The following is an 18,974-nucleotide window of genomic DNA, read 5'->3' on the forward strand; positions in this document are numbered from 1 at the left end:
TAGAGCTGGGAAGGAGGGAGGGGTGGGGAGAAAGTTTTTTTAAGGGCTTATTTTACTTCTCATTATCCTGCTTTGATTTTGTTAGTAATAAATCCACTTCATATTTCTAAGTTGGGCCTGTTTTGCTCTTGATGGTATTTGATGAGCAAACTCTCCCAGTCCTTATCTCAACCCATGAACCCTTTGCTAAATTTTCTCTCCTCTGTCCAGCTGCAGAGGGGAGTCAGTGAGTAACTTTGGTGGGTGCCTGGCATCTGACCTGGGTCAACCCATGACGTGAACCTACAAGGACCCTTATACAACATTTCAGTCCCTAGGGAAACAAATCTAAGCACAACATTCTCTAAATATTCCTGTCTTACATATCCATATGTGAGAGGCAGACAAAAGTTAGATGATGGCTCACACAGAAACATGTTCTCTCTCTCTCAAGTGTAAATGTGTGTCACACATCGCATTGAGATAATATTTACATCTTATCACATCCTTTGGGAATTACTATGAAAAACCTTTGTAATGTGCTGGGTTGGAGAAGGTTCTGGGTTTCTTCTCAGCATGAGCTTGCTTTAGCTACTTTCTCAGCAGAAACTCCCTTGTTATTACTGGCCATGACTATGTACATAGAAAGAGAAACCTCAAAACAGGGGGAACACAGTGTTTTTAGTAACAATTTTGCCCCCTAATCCATTGACCTGTCCTTTGTTCCATCAATGTGACTCATGGGGTTTCTGTCAGAAAAGAATAATTTCTGAAAAAGCTGTACTCATTGTTCTGGTCTGTCCTTTATTTTAGACTAGAGATGTAACTTTTTGTAGTCCTTGGTGTTTAATTGATCCACATTTAATAGAAGATTTTCCTTATGGAACTTATGCCTGCATTGACTCAGATAATGTGAATACTTCAGGATAAGTGAGAGGAGCAGACTCTAAATGATAGTTTGCACAATTGAAAATTGATGGTCAGAATTTCTTCAAGCTCTAATTTACTATTAGATAGAGCCTATTAACTACACCTGTGATTATGGCATCACTATTTTCATTTATTTTTATGTCTTTCTATAACCATGATTCCATAGGAACATAATGAAGGACTAAATCTCCTTTTTTTTTTGTCACAGACTTGCCTCTGTCTACCCAAAGAATTATTTCAATACATCATTAGTCATCTTGGAATTAATTTAAAAGTTCTTCCTGGGTGATCATAAGGGATTTCAGCACACTTAATTTATTGATTCTTTTCTCTGCTATTCTCATCAGACTAAAATATATGAACCCTTGTTTATAAAAGAAAGCATTGCAAATTATACTCTTTTTCATTCCCTATAGGAAACAGTTTTAACACAAGCACAAGTGTCTTAGTTAAAATCAACTTATAGCACATGTATACACTAAGAAGAAAGGAAATCAAATAACATAAATTATGTAAAAAAGTGAAATATCACAGAAAAAAATCAAAATGTCAGCATTTTCATTATATATCCTTATTTTTAGAGGTTTTCTTCCATGTTAAAAAGACTATGTAAGGACTAAATAAAACCTGGCATATGAAATATGACATTTCATGTCTAGACATAATTTTATCTCATACATATTTTTAATAGATAATTTGTGGCATTTTGATAATATTATATGGTTGAATGAAAGGGGGCATCACAAGCTGGAGTAAGTTCAAGAATTTCAATAAAGGCTAGCATAAAAAGTATCTGCAAAAGGAATATCACATCTTTAAATTTGGGTTTTCTTAATAAGTTCTGGGGTTTGTGATTGGAACTCTGGTATAACTTTTTTCTATCACTATAATATCACTTGGTATTGCAGTTATTGTATGTTAGCTTTATTTATTTATTCTTATTGTGCTTTACAGTCAAGTTGCCCTCACAGTTAATGAATTATGTGTCTGCATGTATGCATGTAGTATAGGATGCTTGACACTCTGCTCTCACTTTAATTCCATTTTCTTTGCCAATAATCTTGTATTTGACTGCTGTATTGCTGAAGAGAACCCAGAATATTAGAAAACCTTCTGGTGTGTTATATACAGAGCCATCACGTCTCACAACATGAGCACGAGACTCAGACAAGTGGCACTTTGTTTGCACCTTCTCACAGTAACACCTCTGTACCATATGTTTTTACAGCACAAAACCAGATCATTTGTCATACTTTGTGATCCCACATGACAATCACAACTGCATGCCTTAGCTGTGATCTGTCAAACTGTTATGCCTGTCACATAGGGGTCGGAAGAAGGAGAAATACCTTGCTGCTGTGCTTCAGCTAGAGGGAAGAAGGAAAGAGGTTAATGCAACATCTCAAAGGAGCTCCACTGCAGGGTAACATTACCCATCTCCAAGTTAGTGCTATTACACTCTTTCAACACTTGAATGTCTTGAAGAAAAAATTTAGTGGCCACCGAAACACAATTTATTTCCATGCAATCCCTTTAAGCAAAATGCTGATGGCAGATGCACTACAGGGCTTTGAATGGAGTTTCAAATTTTTGTTGTTGAAACACCACAGAAACTTCCATCTACTGACGCTTTGGCTGAAGCTGAAATATAAACAAGGAACTTAGCTTTCCACAGAATATTGAAAGTGCAGTTTGCTGTGCAGATTAGTACATGATTGCTAGCATAGCTACACATCCATTGTTCACATTCCTTGGAGTATGGCAATCAAATATTTCTGTTCAACATGGCAGACAGAATTCAGAGAGAAGCAGAATAAACACATGAAATTTCTTTCTGCCCACAAGAAGAAGCTATATACATATAGCTGAGATGTCTGATTATATTCCGGGTTTTGTTTTTCACCAGTTAACATCTTCTGCCTTTACCTTCTCTCTCAAGCTGCATACACAATAACACCTTTTCCTTTTTAATAAATGTTACTTCCTTGGCTCCAAAGTTTTCCTTTGAAAGGTTTAAATATTCTGAACCTACTTGGTAATTACATGAAAATATCAGTTGATTCACTTTTATTCTTCTGTTCCTTAATGTACACATTGAGAAACACGTTTTAAAAAGGAAAACAAAAAAATTCAAAAAACAGCTATGCAGATATAGTTGTAAAAAAATCCATGTCTCTAAAGGACATCTGGAACTCATTTCTCAATGAATTGCAAACTGCTGCCTTACATGCCTCAATAGAGGACAGAATAGTGAGTCACAAATTCTTTGCTGAGTGAGTAGTTCCATGCTCTTGACCATTCAAAAGGGCTGGGTGAATTCTAAATAATTCGACACCCTTTTAGCATGAGGTTTTAAACTGTTGAGTTTGGTAACCCTGCAGTGCTTTTTTCAGAAGAACTTAGGTGATTAAAAAGAACAATTATTATTGATATTACAAATAATCTAAACAATTTGGTCAAAATAATGTAAAGATGTTATGATATTTCCCAGGAAATGTCTAGAACACAGACATTTTAAAGAATGAGAAGTGGAAGGCAAAGGGAGCTTTAATGATCTAGACAGATCCAGTGTCTCTGTATGGTTGTCAGATGTAACTTATCTTTTCAATGAAGGACAGTTAAAAATTGAAAGTCACCAGAATGCCTAAGATATGCACCTTTGTCGTTTGCTTGTCTGCACAAATAAACTTACAAAAAATCTGCAGTACTCTTGTGAGTCCTGCTGGTAACAATTTTGAAAATTCTTCTTATATACTTGTAATTATTGACCTGTCCTTTAGGTATTTTATATATTTTCTGAACAGTAGCCACCACAATAATCCTGTAAATAAGCACCTGGTTACTTTAAAAATTCTATATTGCCACTTACTATGTGTTTTTACAGTGCCTATCAGCATGATCCCTTATTGGATATTATTGTAATTTGTGTGATGTATTAATAGCAATTCAATGAATTAATATTTCCTGCAAAGGGAAATAAAATTGGTAACATGCATCAAGCCCAAAAGAGTTCAAGAAGGACGTGGACAGTACTGTCAGTCGCTCCTGGGGATGGTGCTGAGAGTTGGACACCATAATCCTTGTGGGTCCCTTCCAACTCTATATATTCTCTGACTGCAGTTCTGTGAAGTAAAGACATGGGAAATTTTCTTACAAATCTGAACTACAATATAATATCCATGTATCTCTAGTGACAGACTCCAGACCTTCACAAAGACCTCTCCTCTGTCTCCTTCAGATACAGAAACACACAGCATAAATAAATCTTTATTGCATCAATGAAAGGTAATTATAACTTTAGTGGCATCAACAAAATTTGAGACTGAAACACCTGCATGCATTCAGTTTGTGATGTATTAGCCATTTAGGAGACAAGTATGAAATAGGTCACAATTAAGGTTGTGACTACTTTGTTTCTTCCAACCTGACTTGCCCTTTGATTTTAGGATATCAAATGATTAATTTGACAAGCTATAAACAATTAACTCCTAAATTGCTGCCTTTTTTCCAAGCATTGATGTCTGACCTAAGATTAGATTTAGTGATCTGAGAGACCCACAGCCAAACCTTGATATCATAATTTCGGGAACCTTCTAAAACAAGGAAAGAAATAGCTAATTTATGTCATCTTTCAATAAAACTAAGGTGCTTAGAAAATCAAGACAAAATCTAAAATTTCCAATTCATTTCCACTACTTATGCTTATACCATTAAAATTTGTATGAAGGATATCATATGTCAAACACTGAATTTTTTTCAAAATGAAAGCATAAATAATATTTCCAGAGGACTTGAAGGAAATGGCTGTTGATCTGCTTTGAACTGTTAACAGCTGTTAACTATTCAAAGTCTTTATTATGTATTCAATTCCCACTTCAAATTCAATTCCACATACATTAAATCCATACACATCATGTCTTTCATGAGCAAACATGCAATAGCCTCACCTTCCTCTTTTTCTCAATATATAAATTTTCATTCTCACATCTGATCTCAGCTTTGCCTGTATTTTCTTACTTGACTTCATAGTCCTAACCTATACATTCCCTGAGCTTTTCCATAGCTTCCTTTTCCCAACTGATTCCATATCTGCCATTATTTGTCTTCACAACTGCAGAGCCACAGCCCCATCCCCCATCTCACATCAATTGTTTCTTCAGCATTTTCTTTGACGCTTTCCATCACCAAACTTCACTGCTCCTCTTGCTCACATTCCAGCCTAACATCTTTAGCACTTTAGTTTTACTCCTCACGTTCCCAGACACTAGTTCTTTGCATGATTTTACTTATTCATTTTTGTTTTGACTACTTGCTGTGTTCTATTCAGGCAAGGAACATTATATAATCATGTATGTTGACAGGTTATTGTCAGTCATCCCAGACAGGTGGGGTAAAAGTACTATTTTGAATTAATATTCTTCCACCTGCAAAGACTACATTACCTATGTTGTCCATGGCTGTAATGAAAGATTCACAGCATCACAGAAATTATGTTGGAAATATATCTCTAAAAGCTAGATAGTAGATTTCCTCCCAGGAGCATTCTTTGAGAAACTTCATTGATTTAGACAAAATGGTGGAGAGCTTGCTGAGAAACTATTAAACAGTTTCTCTCCAAAGATATCTCTAAGTTTTACCATGATTAGTTCCAAAAATAATTAGATCAAGTTAAGGTAACCCCAAGATTGGTTTTTACTGTCCTCCAGAAAAATAAGTAAGATTCTTAAGCACAAAAAAAATTTACTTATCTTTTTTATAGATCAAAATTGGTGTCTTACATGAGACAATCAAAGTGAGTTGAATCAAAGAGAAAGTTTACATTTTAAAAAATGTTGCCTGTTTAAAATTCTAAGATAACTTTTTACTAATGCAAGTGTTCTTAATAAAAACAATTGATTAATTGATTTATAGCTCTTTTAAATATTGTTTATAAGTTAAGGACTTTGCAAATCAAGGCACTTTTGACAAGGAATTTTTTTTTTGCAACCCGTCCTTCTGTAAATCTTACATTTTATAAGCACTTCCTGACTTGAGACAGTAAGGAAAATTTCAGTTATTTGAGACCATTTCAGACTGGAAATTTCCAAAAAGATATTATTTCCCTTTGGAGGTATTTAAAATTAATCCCTTTTGAACTACGGCAGTGGATTTTAATTAAGCTAGAATTAGTACTCCTGACAAGAGGAAGAAACACTATAAGCTTTGTCTCTTGACCTTTAAAATAATAGCTAACTTCAGCTTAAGCAGACACTTTAAACAAGACTGGAATTAGGGGATACTGTTAGTGCTGAAAACCAGGAGATTGTATCTGACTTAAGCTTATTAGCCATAAAATTTGCTTTGTTGCTTGTCAATCCATCTAAACAAAGATGTGTGAACAAGCTGGGTCTCTATCAGACTGCCTCTATTTCCCAGGTTCTAAACCACTGAGTTTGTCAGCTACTTACTTGTAGTGGGACTGGAAGCTGCCATGGGCCCTCTACTGTCAATCTCTTAAATGTGTAAAAAGAATGTTTGAAAATCATTGAATATGTCTTTTTTTTACCTATTAGCTTTCACACTCACATGCAGAATTTTCTTTCTGATGTGACTGTTTCTACCTTCTTATGCCTTTGGGAAGTCACCAGTAAAAAAAGAATCAGTTAACTCCTGGCATGGAAGTTTGCATAGCGGCAGCCCAGGCAGCTGCTACCTTCACAACAGCTAATGGCTTGTCTAAAATTGTTGTGAATTTCTAGAAAGGAAGAATTTAATGTTTTCAAATGAGTACAGGTTTTTTTTTTTTTTCTATTCTTAACCTCTGTGTTTAAAAATAGCAACTGTTTTATCACAAACTCACAGAATTGTCTGGAGTATATTTTTCTAGATCTCATATTCAGAAGTTATTTCCTCCTCCTAAGATTTACCATCAGTGACAGAAATGATATATTTGAGTCTTCATTTGAAATCTCAAAAATATTTGCACAGATGCAGATGTATCTTTGGATACACACCTTGCTTATTCTGTAATAGGATTTTTATATTTTCCATTGGTTTATCTTCCTGATGGCAATCACAGTTAAAATACAGTAAAGGACACAGATCTTTAATTCCTACTATACGCCTCACTTTGCAGCTTTTCTCCTTCCTGTGCCATTTAGTATCTTATCTGTTTAGAAGGCAATTTTATAAAATGACATGTTTCCTATCATATGTTGTTATTAAAAGCCAGGGCCAGGTGGCCTTCTATCTTGTTCTGTCTTTAGATTTCATTATAAATAGATAATAATGAGTAGTATTACAAAGATATAATAGCTGATGTCATAATCATGTCTGATTATGACATCAGCTATGTAAACAGAAGAATAAAATAATATTTTAAATGTAAAAAATTCTGTGTGTGAGAAAAACAATCTAAAAGAAGAACTCATGCTGAAGTATTTTTATACTTTCATTCTCTATGCATAAGAAAAGAAAAATACTTTTTTTCCTATTGTCCCTGATATGAAGAACATAGTATCACCCTTTGTCCTCCAATATGGTCATATCAATTCCTCTGGATCTGGGAAGTTATTACAAAACACTTGATTAAAGAAGCCTGATGAGATATGGACTTTTGCACTGGAAAATGAGCTCAAAACCAAGGGCTAGGCTAAAAACTCATCGTAAAAAGAAAATCTGAAAAATCTCTTCCCAGTACTTTTATACATTTCTGGAACTTGATAACAGTTTGAAGAATGGACTGAATAATAGAAAAAAATCAAAGGTAAAATATCGTGGGTTCTAAAGACTTTCTGTATTAGAACACAAAAAGATAATAACTTCTGTTCCGCATAATCTACATATGCATAGATTGAAGAAGAAACAGACAGTGTTCCCTGAGGAAATAAGTCAATGGAGAACTGACAGTCAGTAAGAGCTGGAGTTAATCACCATCTGTAAGGTACATTCCTAATATTCAAAAAGCTTAGGAAACTTACTCCTCGAAAATTATGTTATTCAAGACCACTGAAATGGTCATTAAAAAAAAAACCAAAAAACCAAAAACAAGAGAAACACAGAGCTCCAGATATTAATCACTGAATAGAGAGTCTTGGAACAAGGAAAATAAACTTGATATCGAGGAAGAACTGTCATTTTGCAAGAAGACGTTACCATGACTCCTGGATTTCAGTATGCTACATAAAATCTTTTACAAGCAACAGTGAAGGCTAATGCTGCTACTAAAAATTATTTTTAATGAGTCCTGAAATGTTAGTTTAGGTCAGTTTATCATATTATTCATTAACTACAGTAAAACAGACTGAAATTTAATTTGAATTTAGGTTTCATTAATGTTTCCTGTAGAAACCATTTCTTTAACAAGCTGGTGAGTTATAGGGTACATGAGACTTTAAAAAATGTTACTATTGTGTCGTATTTCCATAACTCCATTAAAACTTACTGTTATTTAGCTCATTTCTCAGGTTACTGAACTTGTAAATTGGTAGAAAAAATTCCTTATGACAAACCAAACGCAAAATGAAATCCAGTCATCTGGCAATAAACCATTTTTGTTGTTTATGATAATTAAACAAAATCAATATATTAACTATGAGCATAGTCATCTCACTTCACTTTCCTCGACTGGAATAACAAAGACTGTTGTTCTGTTTGCCTTTCAAACTTCATATCAAATTAAGATGTCCAAAAAAAAGGGAAAGTTGACTCTATTAAAACAAAAAAAACCCATCAGAATATAATGCATTCTTACTAACAGGCAAGGAATAAACCAGTGAGATCAAATGGTAAATTTCAATTAAGTATCTCAATCCCAAAAATGTTTTGCAGAAGTAACAAATCTGATCGTCTTGAAGATAGCCATTAAGATTATTTAGAAAAAAAATAAGAATTTTAAATAAAATAAAATGTATTTCAGTCATCTCATACACCCTTGGAGAAAGAAAGAAAAAAAAGCTACCTTTTTTTTCCCTATCTAATTATATCCAGTGTTACAAGTCTGCAAAAAGTTCAAGGTACTGATGGATTAAAAGGGCATTAAAAGGGCTGCTAAGCCAGTTAGAGCAGATAAACACATTTCCATGGACCTAATAGATTGTTTTTCTTTTATCTTATCTTTTTTTTCTTTCTCTTTTTTTTTTTTTCTCTTTTTTTCCTGTTAATCTCAACAGCTGAAAATGCAGACAAACTCTGAGGGCTCAATTCAATTGTCTAAACATCTGTATCTGGCACTTGAGAGTTCTTGGAGCAGTCACAGGGGTCTGAGAGGTGGGAATCAGCATTGTTTGGAGGTCCAGCCCTTCCACAGAGGCAGCTGGAGGCCAGGGCAGATTGGTAGGGATGAGGCACAGTACAGAAATTTCTTTTTAGGCAACTGACTTAATGTCACCGTGTTCCTGTTCCTCTTTGGTGATAAAGTCACTGTGATAGTTTTTACCACAAAACTTCAGGTGGAGTTATGGTTTACTGATCATCTGTCATGAACCCCAATTTTATTTTGTCATAGGTTTACTCTGAGATTTGTTGAAAAGACAATTTTAGGGAATACTGCTTTTGACACAAAAGCAAAACCATAACACTTTCAATCCTGCTGAAAGATCATGTGAACTAGGCTGTCTAAAGCAAAGTAACTTGGACATAGGGCATTAGTTGTATACCATCTTTGGACAAAATCAAACACCTCTTAATTCTTTTCTGTTCAGCAATGCAAAATGGGATTAAAAGATGGAGCACAATGAAAAGACCAGAGAAAGTATTCTAATGTTGAAAATAACCTTGACTGAAGCATAATATATATTTTGCATATTTTGGAATAAAATTACATTTGTTTAAAATAATCTGACTTTTTGTTCAAATAGACACCAGCCTTAAGAGGAAACAAATTTCATCTTCACTCATCCTTGTTTAATCACTTGATACAATTCTTTCTAAATAGCAGAATCTGTAAATGAACCGTGCAGAGATACTCTTGTTTAAACTAAGATACTTAAATCCAGTTTAGCAGAAACCGATGCGTGTACTAAAATACAGTTTTAAAAATTAAACATATCTGGCAAGTTTTGCTTCAGAACTCCAAGAATACAGTAGAAAATGCATATAAAGGTAGACAAGTCTGCTTGTCTAAAATAAATTCTGAAAAGTCCTAATGCCATGAAAAAATACAATCAATAAATTATTTAACCCCTTCCCCCTCCTCCTCCTAAAAAGATAAAACAACAAACACAAGTCTGTGGAACTTGGTCACATTCTGTTAAAATACAAACCTGGCTGCACAGAAAATGAGAAAGGGCAAATACTGACAATCTAATGGTCTTTTCTAATGTACTATACCTATGCTCAGAATCTATCTTGGCCTCAAAGGTGCAGTTGTGTTTCAAATATTTCATTCATCATTCATTAGGATTTGTTCTCTTTTTTTTTTTTTTAAGATGAGTTTTGTAGGTTTTTAAATTAAAATATAGAACTGGAAGCTTGGGGAAAATATGCATTGGCAGTATTTTGTTCAATTTCCTCGGCAATGCTTCTTTCCATCTCAGAAACATGAGAAAATGAGATGAGAAGACATTTTTAATAAGTTTTTGTCCTGCAGTCACTTGCTCAGTTATAATCACTAAGTTTTGCATTAATTGTATTTTCATTTTATATTATGTCAGTTTCCAAATATATTTCAGGAAAAAAAGAAAGATGTCCTTGACACTATTTACACTAATTCTCAAGTTGTGACCACTTAAAAATAACATCACGAGGTTGCTATTAAAATGTAGTTCAGAGTTTCAATAGACTGCTTGTGCCTGACAACCAATTTTTTTGTTGCTCCCTTGGGTAGTTGCTAGAAACTGTCCTCAATGTAGATTCATGTTGTGACTGAAGCACAGAAAGGAAAAGCTGAAAAATGAGCAACGGGAACAGCTTGCTGATGAAGTTGAATGAGGAGCTAGTAATGATATTGATGACATTACTAATTACTTAGCAGGCAGAATTCAAAATGAGAATTCATTTGTCATCATGATATCATCAATCAGCTTTCTATTGCCTTGGGTAATAGGTTTGTGCTTGCTTGGTGCAAGATAAACTTCGCTTTATAACTCATTTTGGCTTGTACATATGTACTTCTTAACTTTTACCTTTCAAAGTTTTACTCTTCCCTGTGTTGCACTGTGCTTTTATGAGTGTCCTATTTCAAAGGTTTTGTATTTCACACTTAAATCAGATAATTAAAGGCCACATAATCTCTGCCCCTCAAAACAAGCAAATGTTGAACAGATTTTTGTATAAGGATCATAGCCTAAAGTAACATCCATCCCTGATGCAAAAGGAAGCCTATTCAAACTTGATACTTAAAAAAAATTCAGATAGATTTCTAGATACTTTAAGGAAAAAAATGAGTAAAGATATGCAAATTCCCCTAATTTGGGAATAGAGGATAAAAAGTCATAGTTCCTGAGTCCTTGAGTAAAAAACTCTTTTGGCATTGATTTAGTCTTTTCAAGCAATCCAGTATTCCTAATCCTTCAGCCTGTGAACCAGTATCAGAGTCCCAAGAGCCTGGAAGCTGTACTATCTCCTCCAAACAGCTGAGATTCCTGGCTGCATCATCCTGTTGGAGAGAAAGCTGGCCAGACTTTATCAATTGTGCACTCCAAGATTTTCCTCTTTGCTGTCCAATTTGGCATCTCTGTCTTTTTCATCTGCTTTGTGGATCCTTGAATTCCAGCCTTGGCTTTCACAGGGCCAGTTTCCACTTTTGTGGGCATACACTGTGATCATTAGTGCTTTGCTGTGAAATAAGTAAAGAGAATATGTGTTTACTCACAAGGAAACTGCTAATTGTCCCCTTGGAAGCCACCAAAGCAGTCAACAACTCGCACTACTACCCAATATCATGGCAGTGGGGATTAACCTGAGAGTTACCCAGGGTCCCAAATGAAAATGTGGTCACCTCAGGGATCTGCTAGCCAGCTGTATTTGCCCAAGGAGCTAGTGATCTGAATCAGCAAGTATATTGTCTTTTAATATGCTTATGGTAGTATAGTGTAGTAATATATGCAGCTTAGAGGTACTCTCTGACTCATTAAACAACCTAATGGATCATCTGACAATTGGAAAGGTTTTCTGCGTGAGTGAATATTAAAGTGAATGTGTTAATTTGAGCCTATATTATTATGCCATCTCATTTGCACTGTTTTCTATCATTTTGATTAATGCCTAGGTTGTGACTAACACATAGAAGGAATGAGAGATAATATGCATAAAACCACAGTCTATGGATGTTTTTACCATTCTAGCTTGAGCATCTACTGGAAGAAAATAAGTAAAAATGGAGAGGAGAAAAAAGTGTTTCTTTTGTCTTTCAGTCTTATAAAATGTATAAGATTACAAAATATTGATTTTTCTCTATCACCTCTACAAGATGGGAATGAAGTAGGTTTTATTTAGTTAAATATCACAATCAAGAAAAAGCAACTTACATACTTTTTTAGTCAAAAGTAGAGGAAAGCTTTAGAATGTTCTTAGTACTTAGAAACGTTTCTTTATTGAGCAGGTTCTGAAGAATTAAGGTGTTCCAATTCAGTGAGTTTATAATCGTGATTTGGATTGTGAATGTGAATGTAGGCCATTGTGAATGTGTGTTGTGAATGGACATGTAGGCCATTAATTTCTCCAGGATCCTTTGAAATACATATGTAGCTTGTTATAACATCTCCACAGAACTGAATTTCATTTGTTTTACCTACATCGTTTCACATTACGTGACATTTCACAGGAGCAGAATAATTTTTTACTTCTGTTTATGAATGTTGGTCATATTAAATAATAAAAAATAAATATGACAAGAATTCAACAATTTTAAAACATGTAATACCTCCTCAGGATACAATCCCTAAGATAGTTTTATATGTATTATGTTGTAATAGAGATAGAATTTTTAAAGCACACCACACCTCTTCTATATCAAATCCTTGTGAAAAGGAAAGAGAGTTAGGTAGATTTTCTGTTTTTTTAAAACAGTCTGACTCCTTAAAACAGTTACCCTGAGCAGAGTTCAGAGTACAGTACTGTTTCTCCTCTGAAAATCTAACTTCAGGAAACACTACAGAGAAAAGCAGGATGGCATCCTAAATCTCATAAGAATCATACATGGAAATGTCATTCACATAACTGTCCCAGAGGAAAGAGGTGCCTCTTAAAATGACAAACAGATGATTGCAAATGAGAACTGCAGTTCTAGAAAACTGGTTTGAAGGTGCTCGAATACTGCATTACCAGCACATTGCCTGGCTCTGCACAATGGCAGTAGAACAGACGTTCAAATTTTGACACACTAGCCCTGACTCTCCTGTATGTCTGTTTCCAGCAACTGCTGTGATAAGCTCTTTCAGAGGAAAGTAAAAAACCCTCCATAATGCATGTGAGTCAACATTCTTGTGAGATATGACAACTTTAAATATAGACTTATTTTTCTGAATGAATGAATGGTGCTTTTCCTACTTGCATGAGGGGGACGTGTCAATTACATTGAAAGCAGGATTATATTTGCCATTAAGTGCAGTCATCTTAATCTGATAATTAGATTTGAATAAAAATGCAGTTTGGAAAACTACTTTTTATTATTATTTGAACTTTTTGTTTTCTTTCCTGAAAATTAATTTTCACAAAAGCACTCAAAGTGGCCTTCCCTTTGAGTAATGGAAGATTTGGAGCAAGAAAAATTTCATCTCCACAGCTCAGGCTGCCAGCCCTGTCAGAGGTTCCTATTGGCAGCAGTCCACTATGAAAAAAAATGGAGCAGAAAGGAGCATTTCTCTGACTGGCTTTTGATTCGTTTTCTTTTTAATCTGGGATCTATCTTCAGTCATGTTATTGTGCTGGGAATAGCTTATTATTGCTAAATTTGGTCCTATTTTATAAGCAGAGGTGACTGACTTTGCTCTTTGAAAGTGCTCATTTGCTTTCCTCTGTGTCATTAACTCTTCTTTCGGTTTTTGCTGAACACAAGAACCAGTACTCTAAAAAAGCTGTTGATTAATTTAATGACATTTAATGAGATAAATACATGGCATGGAAAAGAGAAGAAGGAGAGGCCTTTGATCTTTTCAAGCTAGACTAAATGATAATGGAAATTTCTCAGTACAGGTGGGAAGGTTGTTTTGGCCTCTTAAGTCTCTAATATTATCAGTTACACAAAGACACCTCCTAAGCTTTTAACTTCAATTTAATTAAAATATATATTATAACAATTTTTGTTTCAGCATCAGAGAACCCTATCATGCCATCATTATCTTATGTAAATGGGTTTGTTTTACATAACATGCAGTAATTATAGTAGGGTCCATTAAAAACATATCTTTCTGAGTTAGTGACAGGTAAAGAGGAAGGGGTTTTAATATATATTCCAATTCAACCTTTCTATAATTGAGGGTTTTTCCAGCTGAAAAGCCTATTCATTCTATTTACTTTTTTGTTTTGTTTTGTTTTATTGTGGGGTTTTTCGGTTTTTTGGGGGGGTTTTTGTTTGTTTGTATTTTAGGAAAATATATGATAGCTATTAATGAAACGGAGTAACTTATTTCAATAGCATCCTTTCCCGGAAAGCAGGAAAATTTCAAAATTAAGGTCACTATGAAAAAACTCTAAAGCAAATTTTTTGTCCTGAGAAATTCTTAATAGATCTTAATTCATTTTTAATTACTAAGTGTCATGCAATGGGCTAATCATAATGGATTTTTTCTTTTTTGTTTTATATGACAGATATTTATTTGGGCATAGCCTTCCTTGAAAATATGTTTTTTCCAAAAATACTTCATTTATATCTTCTTCACTTTCAGCTTTGTGATCTTCTGTGATTCCCATGGAAAATTGGACAATAGACTGTCTGTCAATCTGCCCTTGACGTTGCATATGGATACAAGTGCTGATCATTATAATCTCATCATTTCTTCAGGGATATACAGACACATTGAGGAATACTTCTCCTGGATCCACCTTTTGCCTGGATTGTAAGCTTTTTACCTAAGGGACAATCTTTTTGTTTGTTTCTTTTACACTGCCTGACTTAATGGAGTCCTTATTTTCTGTAAGTGTTATACAGATTGGCAGTACTATTAAATATTGTATGAAGATAATATTTTTGCTTCTGGATTTTTGTTTTCTTTTATTCAGAAACCTTTTGTCTTCAGATTCAGAGATTCTGCCATGATGGTACATATTCACAAGTAAATTATATTCATAAGAAAAAGTGTCCATTACGCACTATGTTTTCCTGCACATTAGTCTTATGTAGGTACTGCTTTTTGACTGTATTTAACTGAAATACATTATATTGACCAATGAGTTTTAAAACTTATACTCAGTAAGTTTAAAAACATTAATTATCTTCTTCAGTATTCAAATTCGTAAAGTTACTAAAAATGAAAGTGACACTGAAATTTTTAAAAAATATTTGACACTAAATTATGTGTTATATTTCCTCATATTTTTCCAGTGTTATACTGAAATGTACTGCCTTTTGTACCTGTTTCAATGGCATTCTTGGCAAGAAAATAAAACCAAAACAAACTTACTCAGTTACTTTTCTGAGTTTCACAGAATGTTCCCACAAGTCCCTCACTTTATTGGTGAGTAGGGTGCTTGAGGAGCAGTTTCCAAAGTTTGACTAAATGAATCCTTATGTCAGGACTTATGTAATTAATCAGCTATACAAACACAAAAGAGAACACTATCAGAGCTAAAGTGAGGATAGCACCCAATCTTTGAGATGAATTATCCCTAAGATGAATATCTGGTTTTTTTGTCTACCATGTACTATGTGTGATATTCCTTTAAAAGACCTGAGGCCATACAGCAGGAAAAAAAGGGCTGATTGTTTGCTTTGAGAAAGAGAGCCTCTGGAGGCAGGGGCAGGTTGCTCTTCAATGGAAAGTGACTAAGAAAGCCAAGAAAAGGGCAAGTAAAGGAGGGAGACAAACCTCTGGAGAATGGTTTGGGACAGGGAAATCGAGCCAGACACAAAGGGAGGAAAAGGCTGTAACAAAGACAGATGTTTAAGAGACTTCTGAGAATAGGAGATGGACAGTCAGGTCTGATATGTAATGTAAAAGAAAAAAACAAAAACCTTTTATTAGGTATCTACTGGGGACTGTGTGGAACATGAGATACGTGTTTTGCAATCCCAAGCATTGCACACCACAACTACTTTTTAAACACTGCTGCTTTCTTGGGAATCAAGCAGCTGCAGTTTGCCAGACATCCTGGAAATCATTTAACATTAGCCAAACATTAAAGCAGACAAACGTCTGGTTTGCTGCAGCCCAGAAGAATACTGAAAATTGCTTATTCGAGTATAAAAACTAGGGGGAATTAATGATAACACAGTGGCCAGGATTTTGCTTTCAAACTTCTTCCAGCCCATTACATTTTATCTATCAGAAATGAGTTGTCTTTATTCTTTTTGTTTTAATGATGATGAAATGTATCTTTAGAGAATAAAAGTCCCTTTCTATTCTTAAAAAGTGTAATGTAAGGAGAAGAGGAAGGAAGATTTACCTCAAAACTCTAGTGAAGGTAGAGAACTCTAGGCTCCAGCACAGAGAGAACTTGAATACCACTTGTTAGAAACCAATCTAAATCAGGTTTCCCTTGCAACAACCTCTGTGTTTGCCAGTGGCTGGCACTCACAAACAATATCCAAAAATCACATATTTATTCACTCATTCATTTATTTTCTTTATTTTGAAAGACTAAGGAAGAAATACATTATCTCAGAACTTCATTCTATCAACTTTCCTGATGTTGACAACGCTGACATTCATAGAATATTGAGACCTAAATGAGTACTGGGATATCTTGAAGCAGAGTTGAGGATGTTGCTGTATCATTCCTGTCAGCTCTAGGGGGAAATACAATTAAATCTGCTGTTTTGCTTTAAAAAAGCTCAGCAAGTACCTTTGAAAACCTACCTTCTACTATTCCATACTCATTTTGCTAAAATGGAATATACCCAGAAGAGAATTTTCTAGCTTTTCCCAGAGCTCTTTGGTGGGAGTGATTTACTTCCCATTAGACATAATAGTGTGTGCCTGTGCTGCAGTCCCACACCGGTCTCTCTCTTTCACTTTCCTACCTTCTTTTCTCTCTGTAGGCATTAAAGTAATTCTAGCTTCCTTACATGGCCCTTATGACTCTTTACCAGTCTCACCTATGACAAGCATATGATCTTGTGGTGAAATACCTTCTTTGATATGTGAGATAGGGCAAAGAGGGCAATAAAGAGTGCAAAGTGACAGCTTTTTCTTGTCTTGTTCTCAGCTTTTATTTCAAAGGGAATATAAGTCACTCTTTCATACAGCGATCACAAGAAACATTGATTATTTCAGCAGCTTAGGCTGTCATTAAGAAGACACAGCTACAATAACCGGGATCGTAGAGTATCTTAAGAACTTTGACTATTCTTGATTTTTAAAATATGCCACACTATATAGATAGTTCCTGTAACCACCTGTTTCTGGTAATCATTGTGTTTCAATCATTGTTAAAAAAAAATACGAAACTACTAAGTCAATTTAAACTCAAGTCACTAATTAAAGACTTTTAATTTGGATCACTTAGTGAAAAATACACTTCTACCAAAACAGTCAACCTTTTCAGCCTATGAGCAAGTTATAAACAACCTGAGAACAGCTCATGAGTGTGTCCCCCAAAGCATGTTCCTCTCACCACTGCCTGAATTTCAATGCTGCCCTCTCCCTGCATGCTCAAGGAGAACCTGGTCCATACTTGTAATTTACAAACCTCTTCAGTTTATGGATCCAAAACCATTTCCTGTCTAGATGAAGATCCTTGATTAGAAATTTTAAGCCTGATGGCAAACTTGGGATTTTGTCCTGATCTTTCAACACTTGACAGTAGTCCACTGCTACAGTACTAGAAAATTAACCAGGCCAGTAACTGATCCTTGGTGTTGGACTTCAGTCATCAATATCAAATATTACTTATTTTTGCCAACTAGCATTTTTCCAAATAATCTTTGGGCAGGATTTAGGGTCCAGTACATGCCAGGAACTACTCTTAGCAAGTGATTTGCATGTAGTCTCCTTGTTCTGGACATTAAGAGACTTTATTAGCATGGATATATGCCCCTCTGTGCCAGCTGGCCTCAGTAGTCAGAAATTTTCCCAGACATATTTAATCTACTTGCATGGGTTAAAATTTTGAAGGCCTTATATTGTAATAATTTACTGTAGTACAGCCAGCTTGTTGACTAATTTTTCCTTTCTTTCTCTTTCCTGCTTATGGTTGCATGAGACAAAATTTTTAGATGTTTTAGTCTTTGATTTTTTACTGTGGTAATCTTGATTTCTGTTTTCATTTCATTGTCATTACAGTGAATTCAGAAGTTGAAAACATTGATCTATTCAGACCCATATATGTTATAACCTAATATGAGGAAATGTGAGGCTTCTCAGGAAATACAATAAATAATTTTATCTTGAGTATATTAATTGATAACTTTAAATATTTATTAGGCATCCATCTTAAGAAAGAGTCAAAAATTATTTGCACATGTTTTACTCTCAAAAAACAAGAGGCTTTTTAAAGAGAGCTGCATTCGTTTTCCTCAGGCTGCATGAAAAGAAGCTTGCTCTTGTTATACAGGAGGAACGATCAGGAATGCTCTAAATTGTGCTGGTTTGATTGAAGAAGGCAATTCTGAGCCTTTTTACAGCAACAACTATACTCATTAGAAGAGCAGAACAAATGCCCAGCTCCAAGTACAGCAAATCTATTTCAACTCTTCTTGAAATACAAAAAAAGTGGAAAGCGTATTTCTATTTAATATTTGCTAACTGAAATGTTCCCTGCATGTGAACCCCAACTCACTTCATCAGTAAACAAAAGGAACAGTAATGCATATCTGATTAAAGAATGGTAGGTTCCCTCTCTCTCTTGGGATTTTATTTATTTTTAATATATATGGAGGAGACCTATATTACCTATATACCTGAAGTCTACTGAAGCAATCATAATATCTGATAAAATTTCAGAATTCTAGTTTAAAAACCTGGGCTGATATAAGCAATATATTTATT

Source organism: Corvus moneduloides, chromosome 4, assembly GCF_009650955.1.
Source record: "Corvus moneduloides isolate bCorMon1 chromosome 4, bCorMon1.pri, whole genome shotgun sequence".
Lineage (NCBI taxonomy): Eukaryota > Metazoa > Chordata > Aves > Passeriformes > Corvidae > Corvus > Corvus moneduloides.